The sequence below is a fragment of the Lipophrys pholis genome, assembly GCF_963383615.2.
Source record: "Lipophrys pholis genome assembly, chromosome: 3".
Taxonomy (NCBI): domain Eukaryota; kingdom Metazoa; phylum Chordata; class Actinopteri; order Blenniiformes; family Blenniidae; genus Lipophrys; species Lipophrys pholis.
In genome coordinates, this window is record NC_137627.1 from 9,051,690 (window position 1) to 9,066,314 (window position 14,625).

General features: G+C 41.2%; 1 protein-coding gene across 1 annotated transcript in view; it reads left to right on the forward strand.

Moving 5' to 3' along the window:
- dner (delta/notch-like EGF repeat containing) overlaps nt 1–14,625 on the forward strand; it is a 57,644-nt gene that overhangs the window by 15,761 nt on the left and 27,258 nt on the right. The gene's annotated exons all lie outside the window — the stretch shown is intronic.

The window sequence follows — 14,625 nt, forward strand, 5'->3', positions numbered from 1 at the left end:
ACAAAGCTAATAATAAAGTCGGAGCTGATCATAAATAACTGAAGTGTTGCAGTCTCCTCTCCGGCAAATGTATCTGTCAAGCAGATAGTCGATGACAAAAAGGGGGAAAAACAAAAAGGCTGCGTATGGGAGACATAACACCAAATAACAAATCTCTATTCGTCTATCTGTCAAATGCGTCGCCTGCAAGAGCAGGTTCTGATAATTTCACAAAGAGCTCGAGAGCTCCTGATCTGTTTTAGTGCCTGTGTGGTGAAATCAGAAGACAAGACAACTGTGTCCCGGTCCTGGAGAAGAGACGACTGAGTCCCCTGCAGCCTTGGATCGGTATAAATAGAGTCTCGAAACACCTCAGATCTCAAATCGTTCTCATCTCACTGAGTATTCTCCTTATTCCTCCCAGCCTCCCACTGTACTTGGTCTCATTTTCGAGCATGGGCCCCTCCCCCCACCCGTCGCTCCGTCTGGTTTGGCATTTGCCGTATTTGATCAGTAACTGTCTTTAGAGGGATGACGTGAGGCAATTTTGAGGGATTAATGTCAAAAGTGAGCCTCCTCCTGTGTGCGGGCGCTTCCTTGTGGGCGATTACAACGCAGACGTGTTGGAAATGGAAGTGAGTTAGAATTTAGTTAGTTAAAATTTGGTGGGGAAAAAAAGTGGAGGGATGTAAAATTTACACTGGAGCTGGAACTTTATGAGCAGGGAGGGCCGTTCCTCCTGGTGAGCATGTTTCCCTCCCATCTTTCCTCTGTGGCCACATTTACATCTATTTATGCATCAAGGCGAGCTTGAAATTTATCAAGGTGCTCGGCCACGTTTGTGTTAGGCCTCATAGATCCAGATTATGAAAGAGGTTGTAGTCTTTGAAGAGAGAGAGAGAGAGAGAGAGAGAGAGAGAGAGAGAGAGAGAGAGAGAGAGAGAGATGAGAGAGAGAGAGCGATGACAAGCACTTTGATGTGCAGGAATACATAACATTAAAGACCCACTGACAAAAACATACTTCCTGGCTACAACACAAGCTGTTTTACTGGATGGTGCCACAGCTGAGATAATAATGAAGAGGGTGATTGTTGCAAATGGGTTTTTGTGTCCCAGAGTGATTTGAGTTTGGGTTTTTGGAGAGCACAATGAAACCCTGACAGCATAATAGTTTGAGGGGCAAAACATGATTTGTCCTTTTGTTGAATGAAAACATGGTTTTACATTTATTAGAAATCATAAAATTGCTTTATTTCTGTGTTGTTCGCCATTCAAGATGGCAACACATTATTAAATGTGCTCATTATAAGGCCTCACATGGCTCAGCCTGATACAGGCCGATATAGCCAGAATATTTCACTCAAAAACCCAAAACAAAACAAAACAAAAACATTTAAGGAGGTTTAGATTCTTCTCCGAGATGCATTTTTGAGTATTTTTTTGAGCCTGTCAACAGATAGCTCTTAAGAGTGAGTATAATACATCATCTTTATGTGACTCTCTCTTTGCTTTAATAGTAATATTTTGGTTTTAGGAGGCTGCATCAAGGGCTTCACAAGCTTTAAAGGTTGCTTATTACTTTAGACTTGATTTTGTTATTTATTTACAAAATGTATTATTATTATTATTATTATTATTATTTATTTATTTATATATTATGTCATGGCTGCCATGATGCCTGCGTCCTTCACACAATCACTGGTACTGATTTCGGAAACATACGGAACCCGTACAGTTGTCTAAATATTGGCCTTTAAAAAATAAAAAGACAATGACAATGAAATGACTCCCATTCACACAATAAGACATCATGAGGCATATTATATGGGAACCGTGACTGGACTCCTGAGTGCTTTGTTTGGGGAAAGGTTAAAATTCAGAGCGACAAAAACAGCCGACAAAGTCTGTTCCTGCAGTGACGTGAAGATTCCCAATGAATAAATAAGGGGTTGTTTCATTCAGGCAATGCATAAAGAGATTCAGCTGCAAACAGGTGCTACTTCTTACTGGTGCTACTTCTAACAGGTGCTGCGGGTACATCAGCTCTTAAGTGCCACTACTATCCACACAAGATTCAACTCACATCCATTTTACATTGACGCACCGATACCAACATGGTCATCTCAAGGTACTTTTACAGAGAAAGCACAACTATTCCACATGAGAATTCGTAGCATCATTGAAAAAAGAAAAAAAAAAACTCCCTTTTAACAGGAAGAAACGTCTGTAGGCTCAGAGGTGGGAGCTTTCTGCTGTTCTGATCATCCCACAATGGGCTGATGGGGGGGAAAGAATGAGCAGACCACCTCAAAGAGCGGAGAAAAGAGCCTGATGGCAATCTGCTCTGACTATTGCAGCACAGAGCAGCTTGAGAATACCTCGGCCCTGAATGGTGCCGCGACGACTCCGGCGAGGGTCTAACAAATGAATGAATGGACTCAACAACGGACGTCTGACCAAACAAACTTGAATGAAGCGCTCTCCGAATGGAGATGTCACACCGGCTAAACATACACACACTGAAATAACTTCCTTTGTGCTTGTTGAACGACGACTGTTCAACTGGTTGTGATTGACGGCTGCCCCTGGACAAGCTGTCACTGGAGATCGCCTCAGATGGACTTTTATAACACTTCTAGCCACAACTGCACAATGTTTTGGCTTCACTTTTGCGGGAAGACAAAACAGCCTCACAAGCTAAAATGGACTGATCACCATCCATTCAGTTATAGGCCTATGTTTTGTACTTCATTTCCATCGTGGTCTGATTCACTGTGAATATAATAAGATGATAAGTGCAGCTTGAACCTGTCAGCCGGCAGCTGCTCCACGGTATGAGCGAGCTCAACACCTCGTCCCGCTTTCGTCCTGCTTTCTCTGACTCGTCAATCACCTCACAGATAACAGGACTGACGGCTGACACTCCTCATTTCAGTTTAACTTCATTCCCAGAATGGCTCACAAGATAAAAACCTAATAAAACACACTGAAACAGGCCAGTGAATCAAACTGCCGCCTCTTTGAAGCTTGTGCAGACGAACATGCGGTACATATCTGTTCTCGGGGAGCCGTGGTGTTTACTTAAGGGGATCAATGCTGGAGTATTGACAGTTCATGATGTTGAAGCTGGAGAGACGGATTTTCAGAAGACCTGCTGCTGCTGCCGTCGGTCCTGCTGGGGCTCTGCAGAAACTCAGCCGAACCGTGTGAGAAGCACCTTTGAGCACCTTTTTTTTCGTACCTTTTCCCATTTTCCTGTGTTATATATTATTGATCGCACGGACCAAGAAAACCGAAAAGAAACCTCAGCTTGAACAGGTTTTGACCTTGCATATTTTTATTCTCAGCTTCCTTGTGGAGATCAATAAACCGAATACTGTTTTTTTTTTTTTTTTTACAGCTCATGTGAGAAAGTTTGCTTGAGAAGAAAAATAAAAGTTTTCGGTCGCAGTTCCTGTTCTCTACTTTTTCCAAAACTCGCTAAAAGCTTGTTTGCAAATCTGCTGTCATACGTATCTCCTGACAGCTGTCACTCTCTGCAAAGTTGATGTGGTGATTCATGTCTCTGGGTTTTGCAGGAGAGAACTTCAGTGCAGTGAATCAGCAGAAATGAACCTAGGGGTCAGGGGGATACCCTTTCAATTTGTGAAAATAAAACATTAAAATAAACAAGGGCAAAGCCATACATTCTTTTAAAACAAATAGCATTTGAGTTTATTAAGGACAAATACAAGTTACAGAACCATGAGCGAGTAACAGTTATGACAGCTGCAGACTGTATAAAGACTTACCAGATATTTAAATTGCAAAAAAGATTTTAGTTTTGTTTTTTTAAGAGCCCAAACAGCTGTTAAAATAGTGTCTTATATGCGAAAGACACATTTAGACCTCGCAGCCCCTGAACTGGGTCACTATTCTGTTTGTTTGTTTTGTGTATAAATGACGAGCGTGTTAATATGTTTTAATGAGCTGCAGTCCCAAGACAAGAAGCCAATACTGATTTTCATCAGCAGGATCAAACGATAATAATTGTTTTGCTTTCACGATACAGCGAGACGAGCGCGTCTTTGCTCTTGTTTGTCTTCCAGAAGGAAAGAATAGACTATTACTCATGTGATAATAGAGGATCTCTAATGGGAGCGTACTGCTTCTCTGTGTGAGGGAAGTGGGTGAAAATGTCCAGGTGAGTGTTGAAAGCAGACGTGTGCTGACAGGAACAGTGATGAGGATGGATCATGAAGGGTTTTCATTCTGGGTGTTTATTTTTTTGACTGATGGGTGTAATAAATCATAACAACAATAATGTCTGCTTCCAGAACTTGACAGGAAGTCACTGTAAAGCCGAAACTTCATCAGCCTGGCCTGGAATATTATATATTTAAGTTGATATTGATGACAGGATGAAAGGTTGTGTTTTTCTTTTTCATTTATAATCTGTCATTTAGTTTGAGAAATATTCCCATTTATACGTTGTCACCCACAGTGGTGCCCCGCTCATGGATGAGGCGTCGATGGCATTCTACCAACACTAAACACTATATAGACTATTGATGTGACACCCCAGCTCACTGTCAGTATGTTTGTAGTCTAGTACTGTTTAACTTTCATCCAACCTCCACACCGATGATGTCTTTAGAAAACCTATTAATATTCATTTTATGCCAATTGTTGAGATCTATTCTATTCAGCTAAACTATTGTTTAGCTGTTTAGCTTTAAACTAACTGTCTGGCACTTTTTTCATCAGTTTGTGCGGCAAATAGTTTTTATTATGAAGTACACGTCTCGCTTTCCACCCCAGAAAACCTTGGGGTTTTACACATAGTGACAGTAAATTTGCAGAATAACAGGGGATACATCCATGCTCTCAGTCAGGTGTCTCATTATATTGTTATCTTTACTCTTATGCTCAGTACTTCCACACATTTTGAACATTATAAAAACTCCAAATAGAAAAAAAACATTTTTTTTTTTGAGTAAACAACACCTTTCATTTTGTAAACAATTAAATACAAACATAGTAGCGACGCTATATCTCGGAAAGTCAATAATGAAACAGGAGTGTTCTCACAGATGAAGGTGAAAATGTGCATTAAGACCACAACTTCAAAGTCATACCACCGACAGACTGGACATGACTCAGTCATTCATGTACCATCATTGGCTCCTTTTCCATTTATGTCTTTACATTGCCGCAAAAAGGTCGAAGTTGAATTACTTCACTGTCTGCAGAAAACATGACCCTACGAGGTAAAATCTCTTGGCGTACAGCGATGGAGGCCAAAGACAGCACACTTTGCATCTTTAATTAGTACACACGTGTACTCAGAGCGAAGCAAAACGAGCATTCACCAGAGAAATGTAAGTCCCCTTTTAATTCTTTTAAAGTCCTGGCCAACTCTTGAAAACTCATGTTTCTTTGTGGTTACTTTTTCTATATTCATCGTCCGCTGTTAAGTGCTGAGCGTTGAGGCGAGTCATCAGAATGCTTCTCACTGTAATGTTGTTGTAACACCTGAAGGTAAATACAACACATGGCAGATATGCAACCAGTCGAGGAAACACAGTGGTAGAAACTTAAAAGGGGCGCTTACGGTTGTATTTCTCGTTAAAGGCAGCAGAGAGTGTGTCCAGATTGTTGTTCTATAAAATAAAAAAAACGTCCTCTGATCTGTGCAGAAATGAGACTTTGAAGCGTGAGACAACGATGGCAGCCTTATTAAGAGCCCGGACATGCAGCCTTCATCTATATAGAATTAATTATTCAATATTTTAACACCATCAGTGTAGTTGTTCAGCATTTTTCTCCCCACTTTGAAGCCCTCGAAGTTAAAACTTGTTGAAATTAACTTCAGCCACCTGCCAGAGCTCAAGTCATTCACAGTCGCTGTGACTCATCAGGTCTTTCACTCTCAATGGAGACTCTGGCTGTGACTCAGCCGCTTTCGTCGGTTTATTGAGAACAAGCAGAGATTAGACTTTGTTGCAGGAATGTTGATCCTCTGGCTGCTGTGGTCCGTGAACAGAAAATGTTTGACAGAGTCGTGCACTGTGATGAATTAATTCAAATACAAAACTTTGAACTCTGCTTGTCAGACATCGGTGAATGTAGACAGCAGAGTGTATTAAAGTGTTGGCGGATGAATTCCACCTCTAATCTCAAAGAGCTTGGACAACTCTCATGTCACGCACACACTTTCCCTCGCACCACATATAGTGACCTTTGCTTGAATGCTGGATTTCCAAATGATTTTCACATTGTAGGATATTATTTTTTAAATGGGATCCACATGAAATAAAGGCACACAATAAAAGTAAAAAGAAAGTTAAATATTGGACATGTTTTCATGTGTACATAAGTTGTTACACCGATGGATTAGTGCTACAGCTTATTTTAATTAGTCTTCACAACTGATTTAGTTCTTAGTTTGTGTGTCAATTAAGAAAATTTCAGTTTATTATGATTTCTTCTCATGAATTAAGAATATTGACCCTCTCTGAGCTCTCACTCTGTAAACTGCTGTTGTACGATACGGACATCTCAGGCCTCGAGCTTAGAGGAGTACAATTAGGATCAGAAGTTTGCAGGTTTGAATCCCACTGTGGGTCCCTAAGCCAGCCCTTTAAGCCTAGCATTTAAAATAACCCTCACTGTGATGCTCCTTTGCTTTGCGCCTACGTTTGGATGTGTTCCTTACGACGGCGGAAGGAACAGACGCCCAGATTCTCTCACTGCTGTTTGATACCCAGAACCATACGTGGGCTTGTATCTCCAAAGCTCCTGCGTCTTCATCGCCTACTGTCTGAGTCACTTTTTTGCTTTGTTGGTTCCTTACTCTGCGGTTTATTTGTTTCTTTATGCCTCATTTGGTCTGCCTCTTCTCCTCGGCTGTATTCCCCCGGCCTCTCCGCTCATAAAGCACATGCCGCACGGCAGCAAACACTTTTCCTCGCTGTCTGGATGCGAACCCACAAGTGTTGTGCGCTGTTCGTTTGCTCACCTGATTAAAACACTTAATTACACACCAGCAGCTGTTTTCATGCTTTTCCGAGTGTATTTTCTTCATCTCTCTTTATTATGTCGTGCACAGCCACCGTAATGAGATCACAACCCAAGGCTTAAACCTCGAGAGAGGAGATGGCGGAGAAAACTGCACGGGAGAAAATGAGTCTATTGAGGGATGATTTCCGAGTATTATTTTGTCACTATCATGAATTAAATATTTTGTTTTAGCTAAATTGCTGGTGCTCATTATGTGCTGCACATTCGAGATAAAAATTACTGCTGGCTATATGAAAGTTTAATTTGGTTCATGGAGCTAATTGCTGTGTGATTGATTATATAATTACGGCGTATTTGTTCCCTCGCTGGCTGTTAGTGTCTCATAGTTCTGTTTTGCGATGTGTTTCACAGCTGCAGCTCGGGGGAGAATGGCGTGCGCTTGCGGTGATAGGTGCGCGGCCTCTAATGTTGCGGGGTTGTGTTTTCTCCTCGGCGTTACATTTACTTGTGTTTGCTCTGCTCCTCTGAGGCGACGCGGTGCAAAGAGATGCTCCAGTTCTCCGCAGCTCTTTGAATTCAGCAAATGGCGAGCGCTCGACAAACACGGGCCCCACTCCTCAAAAGAGGATGGATCTAGATCAGACGCATTAATTTTTAACGACGCCGCTCATTAGTAAAAGATGAAATAAAGGCCTCTCGTAGACTCGTCACATTAAGCTCCTGCCCCGGGTCAGGTTGCTGCACGAGAACAATTTCGCCCGCCGAGATCCCGATCACGCCATTAGCAAGCAAGTGTTTTTCACGAGAGTTTAATTAAGAGAAATACTATCTGTATGTGTTGGTGCCGCCACAGTGGGGGTTGCTGTCACTCTGGCTGAGGGGAGGTAAAACGCTGATAAACAGTCCAGATGAGGTTGTAAGTGGATTAGGAGACGGAATGTCTCTGCGGTGTGACGGGACTTTTCGGGCAAACATTGAGACTGTGCAGGGGAGCTGGCGGGGTGGGGGTGGGAAAAACTGCACACAAACACTCACAACACCGTGTACTGCATTGTGTGCTAATTGCTCTTATGTTACTAAGCTACCGTTGCTATGACAACACCTCCGATTATAGCTGCAGAGTGACCGTACGAGCTGCTTAATGTGTCGGACACGTCTTCCAGGTATAAAAATACTCGAAAAATGTTAAGTAATAGATGGTGCCAACAAAACAGCGAGTTTCAAATTATTATTATTATTGTTATTATCTTTTGGTCCGCCCCAGTGGTAACAACATGGGCCACATAAATGAACTAATGAACATGTGAAATGAAACATGCAAACAAAACATTATTGCGGGAGTCACAAGTGACACTTGTTCCCAGTTACTGCTTCTTATTAGTGCTTTTGTCAAATATATTATTATTTTTGGGTTAAGAAATGTGCTTGAACATATGCACTGTACATTTAGAAATATAGTTTTGCATGCTTCCACTATAATTTAATAATCAGCCGTTAAAGTGATTAATAATGGCTCAAATATCTTCTTACATTATTGGCAAGTTATTACTTTGTTGGTTGCAACAATGAAGATTACAGACAGTTCTCGGATTGCTATGGCAACTAGAGGTCTTATCATAATTATACATATTTGTGCTGCTCGCACATTTGACCGCTGTTGTTATTCTACATGCTTCAACTACCTCAGACTTTGTTGATTCTTGTTTCAGAAACTTCAATTATCTGAGGATGTGGTTGAAAATAAAGACAAACTTTGAAACTATATGACGTGTGGCATTTAAAAAAAAGAATGTTTAAAGCCACTTCTGCTGAATTGGTGATTAAATGGATCCTTAAGAGAGAAAACAAAAGACAGTTGTTCCCCCTGCATAAACAGTTTTAATATTCTGACCTTCAAGCTGCGCCATCCATCTGTACCTGCTGCAGAATGAGCCCGGCTTCATAGCTCATGATAGAGGAAGTATGAAGGTGAAGAGGATAAGTGGTACTATGCCTCGCCTCATAGCGAGAAGGTCCGGGTTCAAATGCTGTCTGTGTGCAGTTTGCATGTTCTCCGTGTGTGTGCTCCCGTTTCCTCCCACTGTCCAGAAACATGCATGTGAGGTGAATTAGTGTGAACATGAGTGTGTGTGTTTGCCCTGTGATGGACTGGTGACCTGTCCAGGGTGTATCCTGCCTTCACCAGCTGATATCAGCTCTAGCGCCCCTCGATCCTGCACTGGATTAAACAGTATATGCTTGGATGGATGGATGGATAGATCCTCCTTTGGGGACTTACAAGTGCACAAATATTGGCCTACGCTTCGGTACATGCTTGGTTTGTTTCATATAAATTGAGAGGAGATCTATGATTGAAATATGTGCGTCCTCTGCTCCATCACACGCTGCATTTCGGCTCCGTTTTGATCTTATTGGGCAAAACTCCTCATGACTCCGGCTATTGATCGTTTTAAAACTTTACTTGCAGGATTACATCCTGCTCAGTCATGCTCGGGGTATAAACAGGACTTTCACTGCGAGCAGACAAGCAAATCAATTGCTGCGCTGCTGTTTTAGTGTCAGTATATCACTGTTTTAAAGCGTAGCCATTACTGCCAGGTTTCTTTTCTTCAACATCCAGATTTAATGCAACTCAACTGATAACATGGGGACATTGATATGACAAAGTTATATTGACTTCAATTAGGTGCGTGGAAAAATACTACATCAACTGTTTTATCTTTACTGTAATGAAGTGTTCATCACACCTCTGCTTCTTATTTCTGGCCCATTAAAGATTTAAAGTATTTCTCATTAATCCCCCCATCGTGTAGAATACAATCATCTTACAAATAGACATGCACCATATTTTGAGCATTTTTATGTTGTTATTTTTTTTCACAACCTCAATTATAACCAAGAAGTTGGTGCTCGATTGTGTATTTATATAATTTATTTTCAAAATATTCCGTCATTCTTAAATGACCCCTTTCTAATGGCATAAAGTAACATATAACATTGGCACCACCAGTGATAGCTGCACTATATTGTTAGTGTCATGGCAACTGTAAACAGCAACTGATAGGCTGTTGCCATAGCAATGATTCAGTTGTTAAGAGTTTTTCTTTTTTTAAACATAGGTTTCTGCATTTAAACAACAGGATTACGATTAACACATACTCATATACTCGTAGCTATAACAGCACAGACTACTTGTGTTTTACAATACCTGCATAGCTTCTTTTCATTGTTGTCGGAACTTACCACCAGGCTTGTTTCCTCTAATACCATCGGTTGAAATGTGTGTTAGTATATCTTTATTATTGCCATAGTTATTATTGGCTTATTGACAGACTTAATCCTGTGCTGTAGGTGGATGGTTGTTGTCAGGGTGTGAGTAAAATCATTAATAAAGCCTAACCCTCTGTTAATTCAGAGGATGTGAGTCGTGTGGTGCACAGATTTAATATCCTCTGGAAAAAACAAAACAAATCACTGCTCACTTCACTCAACCTGAGACTCAACAAAGGACTTTCATTTTAATTATGCAAAAAGCTCAAAACATATGTACAGCAGGTGCATTCTCTTCAGCTTTCCTGAGCCATTCGCGCCCATCTTGCTTATTAAATTATGCATGTGTTGCCTTCTCCAACTTAATGCCGTGGCCACATGTTTGGCTCACACTGCCAAATTAAATTATCCATTATATTCAGTTTAGGTTTAAAATGGATCAACTCGTTCTCTTATCTTTAGTGATTTTTTGCTTTCATGCGCATGTTCTCTGGTTCCTTTCCTCTCACTTCTCACCTCTTTATATTTAATCCAATTAAAACACAATGAGCAGAAGTGCTTAGGAAAGTGTTGAAGTGCAAATGTGTCTCCACGTGCGTGTGTGTGTGTGTGTGTGTGTGTGTGTGTGTGTGTGTGTGTGTGTGTGTGTGTGTGTGTGTGTGTGTGTGTGTGTGTGTGTGCACGCGCAGAGAGACATGCAGGCTCCTCCATCAGGTCAAACTGCTCATGCTAATGCTTAATTAGCGTTGCTATTTCTCTCCTTTCTCTTGAGCCGATGATGAGGTGGACATCTTGCATTAGCAAATTAAAATGAGTGACTTAAAGGGGACATATCATGCTAAATCCACTTTTTTAGCCCTTAAATGCATTTTGGTGTATATTTAGAGTGTTTAGAAGTACAGAAAAGTTCAAAGTAGTCTCTTCAGGTGCTCCGTTGATATCTTTATATTCTGTTTTGGTCATATTTTGCGATCGGTTTCGATTTTTCTATTCTCTATTACGTTTTTTGAACAATGACGTCACAGTATTCTCAGCGGAACTGCCAAATTAGGACATCGACATTTCGAGCAATCCGCCATTTTTGTTTCTCGCTGCGATTTTGTAGTCCAACCGAAGTTACGAGAGGATAAGTCGAAATGTTCGGTTGTTGGATGTAGTAACCCACAAGCTTCGTTACACCGTCTCCCAGCATCAGAACCTTTTCGAAGTGCCTGGTTGAGTTTTATTTTTCACAGAAATGTACCCACATCTGTGGGTAAGGTCATTTTTGTGTGCGCGAAGCACTTTAAGGACGACTGCTTCAGCAACCTCCGCCAGTATAAAGAAGGATTTGCCGAAAGACTTGGTCTGATTGAGCGGTCAGTTCCTTCTATCTATGGAGATGACGAACAGAGCACTTCGGTAAGCTGTATATAACGCTAAAAAGTGTGATGATAAGACGTCCCTGTCATTGTTTTGTTAGCATTAGCAGTTGCACCGTCTTCATATGTTAGCGCTGTGTGCTCGTTTTAGATTATAATGTAACTTCTGTGTTAAATAGTCGTTGTAATACAGGCAGTATTGTAGTAGTGGGCATGGATGGAGAAGTTAGTGTAAATATAGTAACACACCATTGCGTTACATCCATATGAAGACGTTGTTCTTCAGGTGCATCATCGTCATTTTCATCTCGCTCCGCCGGGTCCGACTCTGGCTCCAACATGTATGGCTGGATGGACAAATCTTCCCTTGTTGACATTTTGTAAATAATGTGTGAATATAAAGTTTCTGCGCCGCTAGATAATTGTATCTGTTCTATCAAACTACAAAGATGGCCGAACAGGGTGACGTTGAACCGAGTGTGACCTCTGCAACCTGGAGAGGAGGAGGGGTCTGAAGTGTCTCATTTGCATTTGAAGAGACCGCCCCAAAACGAGTTGCTCTCAGAAGCACATCAGAAAAGGGGTTGAAAAGGGGCCTGTGGAGCTATAATAATGAGGAATTCAGACCCAAGCATTGCAGTTTCGCGTTGTATAGACCACAACTGTATGATTTATATGTAAAAAGGAAGGATTTAAAAGCATGATATGTCTCCTTTAAATCGGGATTAATGAGCACTCTGTGGATAGGAAGATGAAAAGATCCCATTGATTTTAAAAGAGGTTTTAAGATCAGGGCATTAATAGCAAATTTAATCAAAAAGACCCATCACCTCTCAACCAGCTCATATTTCATTATGAACAGTCACTACATTTATGTCTGTGCCTCAGCGGGGAATACATTGGCACATGCAGTCTAGTGTTGTGGTCGGTGTCGCACATTTGATGTCTGTAATGCCTCCAAAAATACATGAGCAACGTTTTAGGAGGAAGTGAAAAGAAAAGATATGTTTAAAGTACACAGCCAAAACATGATAACTAATCTCGTGTTTGTTTGAGAAAACCATAGAAGAAGTGATCATACAAGTCATCCGTCCGCATGTTTTAAACAAGTAGGAGTCAACCTAGTTTTAGTTGAGGAGCCACATGCGGCCCAATTTTATATTAACTGATACTTTTGAGTTTTAGTGCAAAGAACTAAGAGTGCCTTTTTAAAATATTCCCGTTTTCTTCTTCTTCTTTTTTTCTTACAAAACCTAACATGAGTCAGTATATTTGACACCGCTGGAGCACACCGGGAGAATGATTTGTTTGATTTCCTCTGGGATGACAATCAGAGATCATGAGGGGCACTCAATGATTTTATAGGTTTGCAATTTAAATGAATGACAAGCTACGAGCTTTTAAGTCACTGCATTTTGCTTCTTAAACTGCTCAAAACAAAACCAGTTTATCCAGACCACGTTGACACTCCAACACTGAACAGTGTTCCTGTGAACTGAACAGTGAAGCTCGACACCTGAACCAACGCAAGCACAGTAAAACATGCAAACTCCGAGACAGAAAGTTCCTTTCTCCAGAAGAGACGTGTTCATTACCTCACTGGAATACTTTATGTTGTTTGGTTTTTTTTACCCTTTAATATGTCTCCTGTCCAGAGGACAACAGCACCTTGTGAAGCAATTACTTTGGCTTGGACGATCTCTTTGTTCTGTTTGGTGGTGTGTGAGGAATTTAGATAAAGAGGCTAATGTGGGTTATTATCACCTGCTTAGAAGAAATTGATTCACATGGTTTGCCAAAGCCTGAGGCATTTGAGCTCCTTGGTAACGCGAGTGCATCAAGCAAAATGAGGCAAAATAGGCTGGAATCGCAACAACAAAGGATAGGGCGTCAAAATAAATCGGTAAAGGGGTCTCCTGCCACATGTGTTTTCAATAGAATTGGCTGGTTAGTGTGAAGTTTGCAGAGCTTGGGGGCTTTGTTGTGTTCACTATCATCAGCATACTGCGTGAGGGTGAATGTTTAGTCAAGGGAAATTGAAATAGACTCTGTGTAGAATAAGCCTACGTGATGATACAGTTAAATCCTTACAGTCAATGTACTGTCACTGATGAAAGAAATGCAGAAACTCTAACCAATTAAACCAATCAAGGTTCCTCCCACGGTCAAAAAAGATGTGTAAAAGTGAAATAGTGTCTCATTAATTGATTTTACGTTTGTGTGTGTGGATGATTTTCTGTCTCTGTTTGTGACGGACTGGCGACCTGCAGCGCTCCAGCCCCCCGTGTCCCCAAACCTGATAAAGCGGTGTAGAAGATGGATGGCCGGGTGTTCTTGATCCTGTTTTGTCATCCATGTACTTTGTTCAGGAACATTTTGTCCTGCTCTGACAGCGACTGTTATGAAAGGGGGGGGATCAAGAGTGACTCATGAAAAAGGTCACGATCTGGACTTGAATGCTTCGTCGAACTTGGCCCATCTGGCACTGCTGTTCTCTAAAGGTTGATAAACTGGATCCCAGGTGCTGTTTCAGAGGATTTGAGAGCAGCAGACTTTGCGAGTACCTGAAAGTGGACTGCTGGGATTGCTCAGCTTTAGCGCCGTGGAGGAGGTAATAGAAGGATTGCTCATGGAAACAAACAGGAAAAAAAAAATAAAAAAGAATAAATCTTGAGCTGCGTTAGTGCTAATGAGCTGTGACTTTGTCGTGGCGAGAGCAGCCTGCGAGCAGCGCTCTGTTGTTCTGCTTCTCGCTGTTTCTCTCACATATGTACAGTCACTCTCTCACATCTGTATGCACCGAGGGATTCAGTGTGAGAATCATTACTGACTGTCTGTATGCTCTCTGCAGCCGCAGTTTTTGTGTTGTTTTTTTTTTTGTTTTTTTTCCAGCTTTATTAAAACTGAATGTGAACACATTTAAATCAGACATCTGGGGTTGAACATACCTGAGGCTGTCTCAATGAATTTTCAAGTTAAACAAAACAAAAAAAAAATGAATAAGAGGCAGC